The sequence below is a fragment of the Vicia villosa genome, linkage group LG4, assembly GCF_029867415.1.
Source record: "Vicia villosa cultivar HV-30 ecotype Madison, WI linkage group LG4, Vvil1.0, whole genome shotgun sequence".
NCBI lineage: Eukaryota > Viridiplantae > Streptophyta > Magnoliopsida > Fabales > Fabaceae > Vicia > Vicia villosa.
Genome location: NC_081183.1, coordinates 136,388,920 through 136,402,331, shown reverse-complemented (window position 1 = coordinate 136,402,331; position 13,412 = coordinate 136,388,920). Strand labels below are relative to the sequence as shown.

Genomic DNA, 13,412 nt, shown 5'->3' with positions numbered 1-13,412 from the left:
TTCGGACAACGATTGGAAAATTCATATCTTGAGATCCGAGTGTCTGATTTAAGTGCCGTTTGGGGCATTGCGAAGCTGACTTAATAACCACGAGATATATTGTTATTTGATATTTAAAAATTGTTTGAAATGTGTTCCCATTATAAAAGAAGAGGCGTGGGAATTTTGGGTTGCTGGGAACCGGTTCCCAGATAGAGACAACCCGGTTCCCCATAGTAAAAATCAGAGACGAGTTATGGGAAGCAGCCAGGAACCGGTTCCTGTGTGGGAGGAACCGGGTTCTACTGTGAGTTTTTGGAAAATTGTTTTTACTTTAAAAACCCATAACTTTTGATCCTATGAGGAGATATTCTGAAGTCGGTTAAGGAAGCGTGAAACTTGTTGAATAGGAATGCCTACTACCGAGATTGTTTGAAACAAAATGGAGTAGAATATGTTGTTGAGGAATAAGTTGATGAGATGTTCGGTAATAAAGATGATTTGAGTGCCGATGGATTTTAGTGAGGAGTGAATTAGTAGAAAGGGTGAAATAAGTTTTAGTACGGTTGAAGTCGTATTTATGATGCCAAAGCAACGACATGTATAGGAGAAGAATTGTAGAGGATTTCTTACACCTATTGATGTGAGGAAGAATTGTTGAGATTCCAAGTGGAATGATACTTGGACGCAAAAGATGTCATGGGATTTAGAGTGAAACCACGAGTTATGAATGTTATCGCGATCTTTTGCTAGATGAGGATTTTGATTCAGAACGAGATAAATAGAAAGGTACGAGTATATTAGTGATTATGAAGTTGGAAGTACTTAACAGGTGTGTGATGCTAAGTGACTATGAAGCATTGTGTAAAATGTTTGGATGTTGGTATCTCACTGACAAGATCCAATGAGAGGGAAGTGTGCGAGTTGTAAAGACTGAAAGTGAATTATTAGACTATGGCGATGTTAATGAGTTTGGGTGCAAACTCGGAAAGGACACTATTATGTAGTAACGACGGTTTATGCTTAAATGTGGTTGTCGGCTATCTATTGACGAATTGAGGACTTGATCACCCTTAATCTCTTGTTGATAGTAGACGGGATCATATAGATAGGATGAGCTTGTTTGTTACCTTAATGGTTTAGGATATGATGGATACTAAGCCGTGAGAATAATCACTCACCATGTTGTGTGAACTTATGAAGAAGTGAATACGAAAGAGTGCAATATATTGGATGATGATTTAAGACGGGTAATCAGAATCGCACAACGAAAGTGTGATGTGGAGTAATGTTATGAGTATTACTCGTGGGCAGTGAGGAATTAATATGTCAGGAGCCTACATAGAGGATATGTATTGATCTATATGATAGATTTAGAATCTAGTGGATGCAAGGAGGTCGTGCTAGAGAATTAGAACTCTTTTGAATAATTGCCGAGAATGATGAGTATGTTATTGTGGATGTACTTAGTTAACGAGTATGTATTCAGCGAAGTTAAGGCGATGAGTTGATACTATATGATGCTATAATAATTTTGTACTGTTGTAAGGTGTTATTGTAGATTTCCAGATATAATGGGAATTATACTCTAGGAAGGACGAAGTTGATTTAATTCTTAGAGAAGAGCGGGACTCAGTTTGAGCTATTTTGTAAGCAATGGTATATTAAGGATGATGAGTGTGATTATAATTACTTGTGTGTACTCGTTCTGATGGTTAGAATGTTTAAATAGAGGGAGTAAATCAGTACTTTGTTTTTGAGTGCGAGTAAGTGTTGCTAAATGGTAGATTAGTATCATGTATGATAAAGAAGGATTCTGGAACGAATGAGTAAAGAGAGTTGGAATTGGATAAAACTGAGAAATCTAATTGGTAATGACGATTGTAATGAGTAATCAAATAGAGCAGCAAAAGCAGAATGTAACATGTTGGATAATTGCTGGTATAACTTGAGAGGAGTCAGGTAGTTGAAATTCAATGGTATAGGAATGTTATTGTCGAACTCTTGAAGGAAGCAGTTGGTGAAAAGTGTAAGTGTTATTTCATCGCTCAGATGGAAAAGTGTGTCTAAGGTTGGTACGTTCGATAGATGGAATTCTTTACTACAATGTTGATCGGGTGTGGTCATACCATGGTTTTGTAATTATATTACTCAGTTATTGGGCGTATTGTATGAGTCGCACCTTGACGCCCCATTGTCGTTAACCTTGGGAGATATGGCGAGTGGTACACCTTGGGATGGTCAAATGCGACGTAAGAGCTGAGATTGAATGCATGAGGCATGCTTATGTTGGTTATGTCATATGAATTTTGAGGTTCGACTAAGAAAGTGTTAACTGAGAACGGGAGAGTCAGATGAAGGACTCTTATCCGGAACTTTTCACTTGAGGTATGTTTTCAAGGACGAAAACTCTTTTAGTGGGGGAGAGTTGTAACACCCCGAAAATTATTTCTAATTATTTAATTTAAGTAGGAAAATTATCTAATTGGTATAATTGATGGTGTGAGGAACATTGAGAAATATTGGAAATTTAATTAATAATTAGAATTATTGGTAGTTTGTGGAAGTTAATTGGAAAAGAATGGTTTATGATGTTGGGCCACGTGTGGTGTTAAGGAATGAGGGGGGTGTTATATTAGTAAAGGCCCTATTCTAATTAAAAGTTATTTTATAAAATAATGAGGAATTGGGAGAAAGGAAAAAGGAACGTGAAAAGCAGAGTTGGGAGAAAAAACTTTGATCGTAGAAGTGAGAAGAGCAAAGGAAGGAGGAAAACCCCAAAGTTCAAGGATCAATTCAAGAATCTCCATCAAGGTAAGGGGTGATTACTCTAATTATGTAGTATTATGATTTTGATGATGATAGGATCGAATTAAGGGATTAGAATCTCTATTTGTGATGTTAGGTTTTGTGAAATTTCAACACTGACATGTATGATTTGATGAATTGACTGCAATTGATGATGTAATATTGTTACATAGTGTTGTGGTATGTTGTTTGTGCATTAGAATCATGTATTTGGAGTATTTTGATGTTATTGATGATCAATTTCGTAATGGCATAAGTTGGTATGTGTTTGGGATGCATAAAAGCCTTAAAAATCATGTTTTTCAGCTACTGGTTTCGTGGGAACCGGTTCCCATGTGGGAGGAACCGGGTTCCACTGTGTTAGAACGTTAAAAATAGCATTTTTGGGTCTAGGAACCGGTTCCCATGAGGGACGAACCGGGTTCCAGTACAAATTTCCAGCAGCGCGTTTTGAAAACTATTCTAACTTCAAACAGCTCTAATTTTCAAACCGTAAGTCCGTTTTTGACGCCGTTTTGGACGTTGTTTCTTAAATTAAATACTCTATAATATAAAGTAAAGAAAACAACAATGACTTGATTTTATTTTGAAAATCTTGATTTATTTCGTTCATGGCGTGTTTTGTACATTGTGTGCATGATTTGGCTAATGTGACAATGTGGTGATGTTGTAATGATATAACTGTGATTTGACGTTATATGTGGTGTGAATTATATATGATGAATAGGTGATATGGACGTAAGTTCCGAGTTTTGTATCGTGTTTATATTATTTATTGGGTGATGTTTTATATGTGTGCGTGTAATATATTTGTATGAATGCTAAAACTAATGCATGCTTATTTGGTGATGAATTGGTGATGATAATGAGACGATGTGATACATCGGATTGGTGATGTTATAAGCATGTTATATGTTGCATTCATTCGCATACATTTTTGGTGATGGATCCCGGTGATGAAAGTGGATCAAAATGGTGGGCATAATTCCCATTGTGTGGAATTTGTGCTGGTTAAACTGTATCTCGGTGATGAAAAAGATCAGTTGGATGGGTGTATCCCATGTATGGTACCACATGCATAAGAGTCTGCATGGTCTTTGTATAAATTGTGACATGTCAGGATGAAATCCGGTGTTATGATTGTGTCGTGTTATTGTTGCATACTATTGACTTGTGCTTGTGATTAGTATGAATTGATTAATCTGAATATGCTAAGTAGAGTGGATAATTGCTTATGAAATTCTATATCTGATGATTTATAATGCTATTTAATTATGATGTAGTCTCACCCTTACTTTAATGATTTCAGATTGAAGTAGCGGCCTAAGCAATCGGTGAGGATGACTCGTAGAGTTTATCCGGTTATGTTGGGTCGTGTCGGTCATGCTCTGATCTTGTAACACTGGGGGACGATAGTCTTAGAGTTTACTTGTGATACACTATTTTGCCATTATTGTATAATGTACCGTTGATTTTATCGGAAATGTTTTATAACATTGTTGAATGAGTTTCCGCTGTGTTGAACATGTATTTTGATATTTTTGGATTATTCCTAATAAAGCATGACAAACGACTTGGTATTCTATTTCTTTTATTAATTGTAGCATCCTTGCTGTGTATTTACTCTAATTTTTATTAATTTCCGCGGGGGTTTAGAAGGGTGTTACAGTTTGAGTCCGGGCCATGATTCTTCAAGTGTAATATTTTTTTCAGCTTCTTTGTTGGACACCTATTCAATAAATATGTAGATACAAACAATGCTTCTCCCAATAATTCTTTTTTCTAGTACTTCCCTTTCAACATGCCTTTTAACATGTTCATAATTGATCGATTCTTCCTCTCAACGACTCCATTTTTTGTTGAGGCGTATATGGTGGAACTACCTCATGTACAATCCCCTCTTGATCACAAAATTTCTCAAAATCATTTGAGACATATTCACCTCTACCATATATTTTTAGAGTTTTAATTTTGTGATCACTCTGTCTTTCTATCATGGAGTTGAACTTGTTGAACACTTCAAGCACCTCAACTTTTCTTTTGAGCAAGTAAGTACATAATTTTATATTATAATCATCAATGAAAGTGACAAAGTACCTATTTCTTTCAATTGAGTGCACTTGTATCGACCCACAAACATCTGAAGACACCACCTCTAGATGACACTTGATTTTTCATCCTGCATCTTTTCTAAAGCTTCCTATATGCTGCATGGCCTACTGTTAGTTGGAGATTTTGAATAATGTATATATTCTTCGAAGATGCAAGTCTCGGAGAAATAATGGCTTTGAATGGCTATTCTTGAGAATGTTATATATGATGAAGATTCCTAAAATCGAAGTTGAATCGAGATAGGTAATCTTCGAAGCCTTGAGTAGTCTTAGAAATACAAAGTTTGTTGAGACTTAAGGTATTTTAATACATTCTCACGAAAGACACGTTGTCACGAATCGAATAGGGTTCGAGCGGGAAGATTTGAAATTCGAAAAGTTCCACTTGAATCAAGGAAGACAGGTGGAGCCCAGGGATTCGAAGCGCATGCATACGGGCAACGTGGCGTTTCGTTAGTGTAGGACCGTTAGGGTCGAATTAGTATAAATAAGGGTCTTAGTAGCTGGATCCAGGGTGTTCATTTTGTACAAATTACTCACAAATCACTCAAGTACCAAGCGTTAGAGAAAAAGTTTTTCGCTGAGAAATGTACGTGTAACACCAACACCTTACATATGTTTATCTTTCTATTTAAGATCGAAGTGTCTTTAATTTCCTTTACTTTCTTGTCAAGTCTTTCCATATTCGTAATTTAAATTTCCTTTACATTCTCGTCGAAGTTTATTTATGTTTATTGTCTAACCAATTTATGTTTCGTTGCATCTTTACTTAGTTTTGTTTCGTAGTTGTTTATAGATTTATACTACCACACTATAAAAGAATTAAAAACCAAGAGAGTATGAACCAAATCTTCATAAAATACAACTTTTCGACACATGTCCTAGGATCAATCTAGTCGATCCGGCAAGTAACCAAAATATATTCATAGTTTGGAGGACTAGCGGTTGTTTACCGGAAATCACCGTAAACACCTACACACTCTTCTCATACTTCAGTTGACATATTGATCAATGGCGGCCCTATAACCATGTTATTTTTCTTTATAACATTGAGACATCTGGAATTCAAATGTACAAGCCTATAGTGCTATATCCTTTCCTATCTACTAGATGTAGTTGCAAGACACCTATGCTTCATTAATTTTAATTTACGCTTGAATGTTCTGTTCTAAGTCATATGGGCCTTTAGGACCAAACTCCCGTTTGCACTTGATTACACTTGATTCCAAGAATATACAACACATGTTGATACATTTCTAGTTCCCTCCACTACTAGTGTGCTACCATCCACGAATTTCACCTTGTTCTTCATCGCTTGATTGATGTTTACAAACCAATTCTTCCTTTCTGTCAAGTGAGTTGAACATCCTAAGTCAAAGTACCTTTGATCGTTGCATTTTGCATCTTATCGCGTAATCACCATCACATTTTCAATTGATGGTAACTGGTTACACTATGTTGTAACTAGTTACAATTGCCTTTCCCTGTGATGTTTTCTGTTAGTGATCACCATCAACAATGTGCTCTAATCATCCTTTTATTTTGCAAAGTTTGCTCTAGCTTCTTGTGAATCATTCTTGTTGTTACATCCACGAGCAAAATGTCCAAACTTTTAACAATTATAGCATTGAACATTACTCTTATCATCTTTCTTTCTTCCCCTTGTTCCTCTATTGTTGTCACCTTTGCAATTGCTTGATCCACCACCTTTGTTGTAACTGCTTTCACCCTTTTGAAATGTTGGAATCTTGGGAGTCTCTTCCACCATTGTTCTGATAGGTTCCTCTACCTCTATTCATGGACCACTCTCCCTTCACCTTATTGTCTTTTCCAATGAAACGAGTATGCAAAGTAATATAAGCCCTTGCCTTGTCAGCATTCCTTTCCTCCATTATATAATCACGAGCCTTAAGAAAACTTTTCAACTCTTGCTTTTTCATAATTGAAAGATCCTTGAACTCTTCAATTGCAACCACTACATTGTCAAATCTTGACATTAACGATCATGAATATAAAAATACTTAATAAAAATTTTATACTCATTAATTAGTACTTTAATTGCCACTCCTGTTTTTAACAAATTGCAATGCACTTTAGTTAGTACTTTGTAACTTGCGTAGGTACATAGTGGTGAGAAAATTTGTTAAAAAAAAAAAGCTTAAAAATAAATAAAAGTAACGATTGCCGAGAAAAAATAATCGATGCATGATACATATATAGGCAAGTTTTACTTGATCCCAAGTTAGGACAATTTAATCTTATATCAGTAAAGTGAGAATAGGTAGCCAACAATAGTCCAAATCAAAAGAAATTAATAGTTAAATCTAAAATAAGTAAAATTTTATGTAAGTTCAACTAGTTTTTCAATCAAGATTGGTAAAATGAATCTACTATAAATTAAAAAAAATATTAAATAAAACTAATTATTATAATAAACTTTAAAATATATATATATATATATATATATATATATATATATATATATATATATATATATATATATATATATATATATATATATATATATATATATATATATATATATATATATATATATATATATATATATATATATATATATAGCATATTATATGAAAATGCATTCTTTATATAAGAATGTGAAAATAAATCTGAACCATTAAATTTTAAAATAAAATGGTAGAAATTATGTATGAACCTTTTATTATCTCTCCTTCATTCTCATATATTTTGAGGGATTCATTTTAAAATTCGCTTCAGGTGTTGGGCTGGCCTTGCTGCGGACTTGTTACCAATTACAAGTAGCTAGTGACATTAACGGTAACCAGTTACATATGTGCCTGAATTAACCAATTATGCGCTTGATAAATTAGTTTTCTTCAACATTTATAATTATTTTGTCTAAGTACTTACTAACACGGTATTATTGGTATAAGATTAAAATTGTAGTTAAACTTGAAATGCGGTAAACCGGTTGTGTTCATTCTAAATTTTAGAGACCAATAAAATTTACCTTCTCCGTTAGACACACTACAAAATGTTTTAGAGATGAAAACTGCTTTAGCCACAGTACTGTTGGAGAATAGTGTTCCAATTTTAATTTTTTTGTTAAAGATTATAGTTTGGTAAAGATTGATGTAGTTCTGTTTGTTAACTATTTTCAAATATGGATTTGTATATATTTGTATTCCAATATCCCACTAGGGGTGTGCATGGTACCCAAACCATAAGATCCAATCCATTTTAATAGTTCTGATTTCAAAACCAAACCACTTTTGATAAAAACCAGTTTCAAAATAGAAAATAGTTCCAATCCAGTTCTAAACCGGTTCTAAACGGTTTTTAAATAAAAGCAAATTACAGATACATTTTATTTTATTTTATTTCTACAATTTCATAAAATAGGAAAGATACACCACTTAACTTGATAAATTTTTTATTATTCTTATTCTTATAATTAATATTAGTTTAGCTGATTGTTTGAAATATAAAAACAAAATATTTAAATCATATTATAGTGTATATCATCATTACCATCTTTTTAGGAGATTCAGTTCTTGTTTTAAGCATTCCTCAACTTGAGTTGACTCATTTCTTTCCCATTTCATTTCAAGATCAACCACAACATCCTCTTCCACCTCACTCTGCCGTTGATAATCCCCAATCAACCTTTTCCGTCAATGCAAAACTCGCCGTCGATCATCGCCGACACATCCCCTCCCATAATCCCATATCGTGTCTTATTGATGAATATTTAGTTTTCAGTTTTTAGTTTCCATTTTTTTTTTTTGAAAAATCATCCATAGCCATTTCTCAAAAATCAGGACAACATTAATAGTATATAATCACAATCCTCTCAGTAAACAAAAGAAAACTACAAACAAAAAAAACACAGCACTACTTTTATACTATATGTATTCATTTTCAATTTGGTTTTATTGATAAGAACCGGTTTTATTAAATGGGTACCGGTTTTTGATTTGGTTAACAATATGGAATTGGATCAGTTTTCATCCAAGTCGAATTTGGTTTTTAAAATTGGTTCACGGTTTTTTTGAAATCGGTTCTTGTAAACCAGTTTTTTTGCACACCCCTATATCCCACAACGTTTCTTGGAGTAGGAAGACGCAAAAATTAAAACAAAGTATGCCTGCATTAGAGTCGTTAATCTCATCGAATATAAGGATATTCGATGAGATTAACGACTCTAATGCAGGCATATTTTGTTTTAATTTTTGCTAGAAGATGTACTTACGATAATTCATTTTTTTTGACCAACTAACGATAATTCTTTTGAAAGTAAGGATTTATTGAAAGAAGTACTGAGGGTATTTATGCTCGAATACAGAAAACCAGACCAAAGAGATCCTTTTATTCAGTGGCGGAGCCAAAAATTTTAGACTGTGCAAAAATATTACACCATTGATTACTCATTTGTTTTAATTTTCACACCCTATTTTTATTAATTTTGCCTCATATTTTATCTAAAAATCGGCTATTAGATTGAAGGGAGTACAAAGAAAATAGGGGTTGAATTCAGACGTGTACCTAGACTAGCTGGATCATGGAATCGCCCCTGCTTCCATCCCAACGGTTAACTTCTTTCTCTTAATGATATTAATCAAATTGGAAAAAATTTCTCCAAAATGGACCTACAAAAACCGAAGCTATGCCAAGTCACACCTCTATCTCTAACCAAATTTTATAAAATAATTTAACATCATCAACCAATCAACAACGTACATCCACATCCCACCAAATAATATTTATACTTTAAAACAACTTAAATAATTTGGCATATTTGGCATATTGATAGCTTCTTATTGAGCAGCCGTGTAAAATTTTTTTATTCTGACGACGATGCATGTCTGTTAAACTTAAAACTTAATAGATTTTTTTAAGTTATATAAATTTATAAAGAATTTTAAAATATTAAAGATTTGTGGGATAAATTCCTTCTAATCTAAATTTTTAGGAGTTGATAGGTTGATAAAAGTTGAAAATTTCTTTACCCACCTCCTTATGGGGGTCACCCCCAGCGAAATTCCCAACTTACCCCTGCTTCGGAGATTCATCTCCGAAGTTTTTTTTTTTAAAATTTTTTTATGTTTCGGAGATTCATTTATTTTTTACAATCAGGTAAGAAATGTGGACACATGTGCCTACGTAAGCCTTCTAAGGTGGTTACCTTCTAAGAAATGTGGTAACACTTTCCTACTTAAAAGCCTACGTAACAAAAATTGGGAAGCTCCACAGCCACGCCCTATTTAAAAGAATAAAAAACCTTTTGAAATTTCGAAGTTCCCTTTTCCTTCTCCCCACCACTCTCAGACGGTTAACTTCTAAAACACTTTCCTATTTAAAAGCTTCTCACCCATTTTTCTTTCAAAATATCCCAAATCATTTTCGATCCTAAGTCTTCTTCTTTGCTTTAACGTTTTCTATCTCTTGTTACTGCTTTCATCACCAATGCTGCAGGATCAGGCCGTGGTGGTGGTGGCCGTGGCTCTCGCGGTGGACGTACCTCCAATCCTTCTTCCTCCGGACATCCACCTCCTCCGTCATATGCTCCGGCCCCGGTTACCTCCGGTTGTTCGTCCATCTGTTTCAGCGCCGTTTGTTCCATCTGTCGCAGTGCCGGTTGCTTCCTTGAGTTCGACTCTGATCTCCATCGAGAGCCTGACTGCCGAAGTTAAACAGAAGGCTACTCTAGAGTCGGCTCCGTCGTCTTAGAAGGAAAATTGGAAAGGAAAATTGGGAAGGAAAATTCAAGTTCGTGCTAATCATTTTCAGTTGCGAGTGGTTGATAAGGATCTACACCACTATGATGTAAGTATAGTTTGCTCATAAGTTTTTTGTTGTTGTTTATTATGTTGGTAAGTTACAATGTGGTATGGATTTCTAGAGGATCGGGACTTTCTAACCTGTTGCAGCGTCTCCTCCATCGTCTTCATCCGAATAAATAAAGCGAATCGTTCTTGTTTGTTATTTTTCTTCTGTCCAGACCTTTTTTCGGAAGTGCATTTCCGAATTCCTCCAAGGGGGTGAGTTCGGAGATGAACTTCCGAAACACCACATTTTCTGAAAATGTAACTTTATTTCGGAGATGCATCTCCGAAATCAATATTTTATATTAAAAAAAATACGTTTTCGGAAGTTCATTTCCGAAAACACATTTTTTTCAAAAAAAAGTACCTTTTCGAAAATGAACTTCCGAAACAAGGGGTAGTGTTGTAAATTCACCAGGGTTGAGCAAGAAGGTTAGGAGGTGGGTAAAGAAATTCTCTAAAAGTTTGAGAATTAAAAATGTTCTCTATTTAATATTTCAAATTTAATTTCGGATAGACGTTTATTTCTGTGTTTAGATCTCCCACAAATAAATAAGTCTTAAGATTAGATATCGAAGTTCAAAAAGTATCATTAAAATTAAAATTTAAAATTATTTTTATTTTGTTTTAAAAACAATCTTTTAAATTTTTTATACATTATACCAAAGTAGTACATTTTAAAATTGTAATAAAAGAGACTCCATAAAAATATTTATTTAAAATTATAATGGAACATTGAATTATATATATATATATATATATATATATATATATATATATATATATATATATATATATATATATATATATATATATATATATATATATATATATATAAGGAGGGTTATATTGACTCCAAGAGTAAGTTATAATAACTTACTCCCCATCTTAACCATTAATTCTTTTCAATCTAAAGGTTAAAAATAATATGGAATAAATGGCTATAATAACTTACTCTTAGAGTAAATATAACCCTCCTCATATATATATATATATATATATATATATATATATATATATATATATATATATATATATATATATATATATATATATATATATATATATCCTGGAATCATTATCTCATATTTACCTTCCTTCATATCGGAGTTTGGATTTAATTAAGATGCTCCAAAGAATCATTTTGGTTGTATTAGAAAATGACAAGACCTCCTAACCTTCCTGGATTGCATCGACTTCTTTGAGCATCAAACCAATTGTCACTTTCAACAATCGCAAAGTACATATCTTAAGGCTGGAAAGTTTTGGAATACTAGAACAGTCATAGACAAATAATCTTATATTCATACTCATACTAGGAAAAGAAGAAAAAAAATGCATGAAACTTTTAACAGAGAATATTCACTTGCATGCTGCAGCCTGCAACACGGTGCAAAATAGCGTGCAAGTTTCATCGAAATATATTCACGGGCTCAATATAACATATAAGATCTTATTTTACTAATATTTTTTTGGGCAAATATATTTGAGGTCCTCTTAAATTTCTCATATTTTATTTTTTAAAAAGGATAGGTTTATATAAATTTTTGATAGCTACACCGTAAAATATACTATACAATATACTTTTTTCTATTATTTATTATTTTTATATGGGTTAAATATGTTTTAGGTCCCTGTAAATAACCCAAAAATTACTTTTAGTTCCTCTAATATTTTTGTTCACATAATGGCCCCTCTAATATTTTCCTTCCCTATTATGCATCTCTGCCGTCAATTCCACTTAACAGAAGCTGACGTGGAGCTTGACTTGGCTTTTTTTTTTAATAAAAACGTCAGCTGTAATTTCCACGTGTGTAATCAATATAGCAGCATAAATGTACATCCCCTTTGCCATTCACGTTATTGCCTTCTTCTTCTTCTTCCCCAAATTGATGTTCTAGGGTTCCCAACAAAGCTGAAGCTCCATCTTCTCTAGAAAATCAAGCTCCATCGTCTGCTTAGGTCATGTCGTTTTCCAGAAACTCGGTTTCAAATCCCAATATTGGGTCGTCTTCTGTTCGCTCCAGACGAGTAAGGAAGTGTGGATGTGAAGCACGAATGGTTTCATAGATTTGCAAGAATGGTCGAAACAAAGGTAGGCTCTTCTGGAGGTGTCCATTTTGGCAGAGTGGAGATACATGCGATTTATTTATATGGGACGAAGATATGGTTGAAGACTACGGTGTTGGTGTCGAATCTGTAGATGTCGAATCTGATTTCACTCTTTCTAGACTGCACCTGGCCCTCACTTTTGCTAGACTCCACCTTAGCACCTTGCCCCTCAATCTTTCTAGTCTTCACCTTGCCCTCACTTTTGCTGGACTTCATCTTTCCATCAATTTTGCTAGACTGCACCTGTCCATCAGTAAGGTTGACATAATTCCTTCTTGCCTCTTTTAGAGCTTCCACCTAAAATTACACAGACATAAATTGCCAGCAGAAGAAGAATGTAACAACATTAATAAATTGCTTGCAGACATAGTTTTGCATGGACACTTACAGGATCTTTAAAAGCTGGCTTCACATGATGTTTTTTTTACTTTTGGTACAGACCCAAAAAAAGTTTTTGGTCCAGCTTTCTGTGCAGCCTGCTCTTTTATAGGACTTAGATCAACATTCAGTGGTGGAATGTCAAGGACATTTCCTTCCTCATTGTTGATATCATTGAGAATTGCATCCAAAACATCTGGATCTATTTCATCAAGAT

General features: G+C 33.9%; 1 long non-coding RNA gene across 1 annotated transcript; it reads left to right on the top strand.

Moving 5' to 3' along the window:
- The first annotated feature begins 2,666 nt into the window (after positions 1–2,666).
- On the top strand, positions 2,667–4,370 carry LOC131599747 (uncharacterized). Its single transcript, XR_009282899.1, has 2 exons — positions 2,667–2,793; positions 4,097–4,370. It is a non-coding gene; the product is annotated as an uncharacterized LOC131599747 (long non-coding RNA).
- Positions 4,371–13,412: the final 9,042 nt, after the last annotated feature.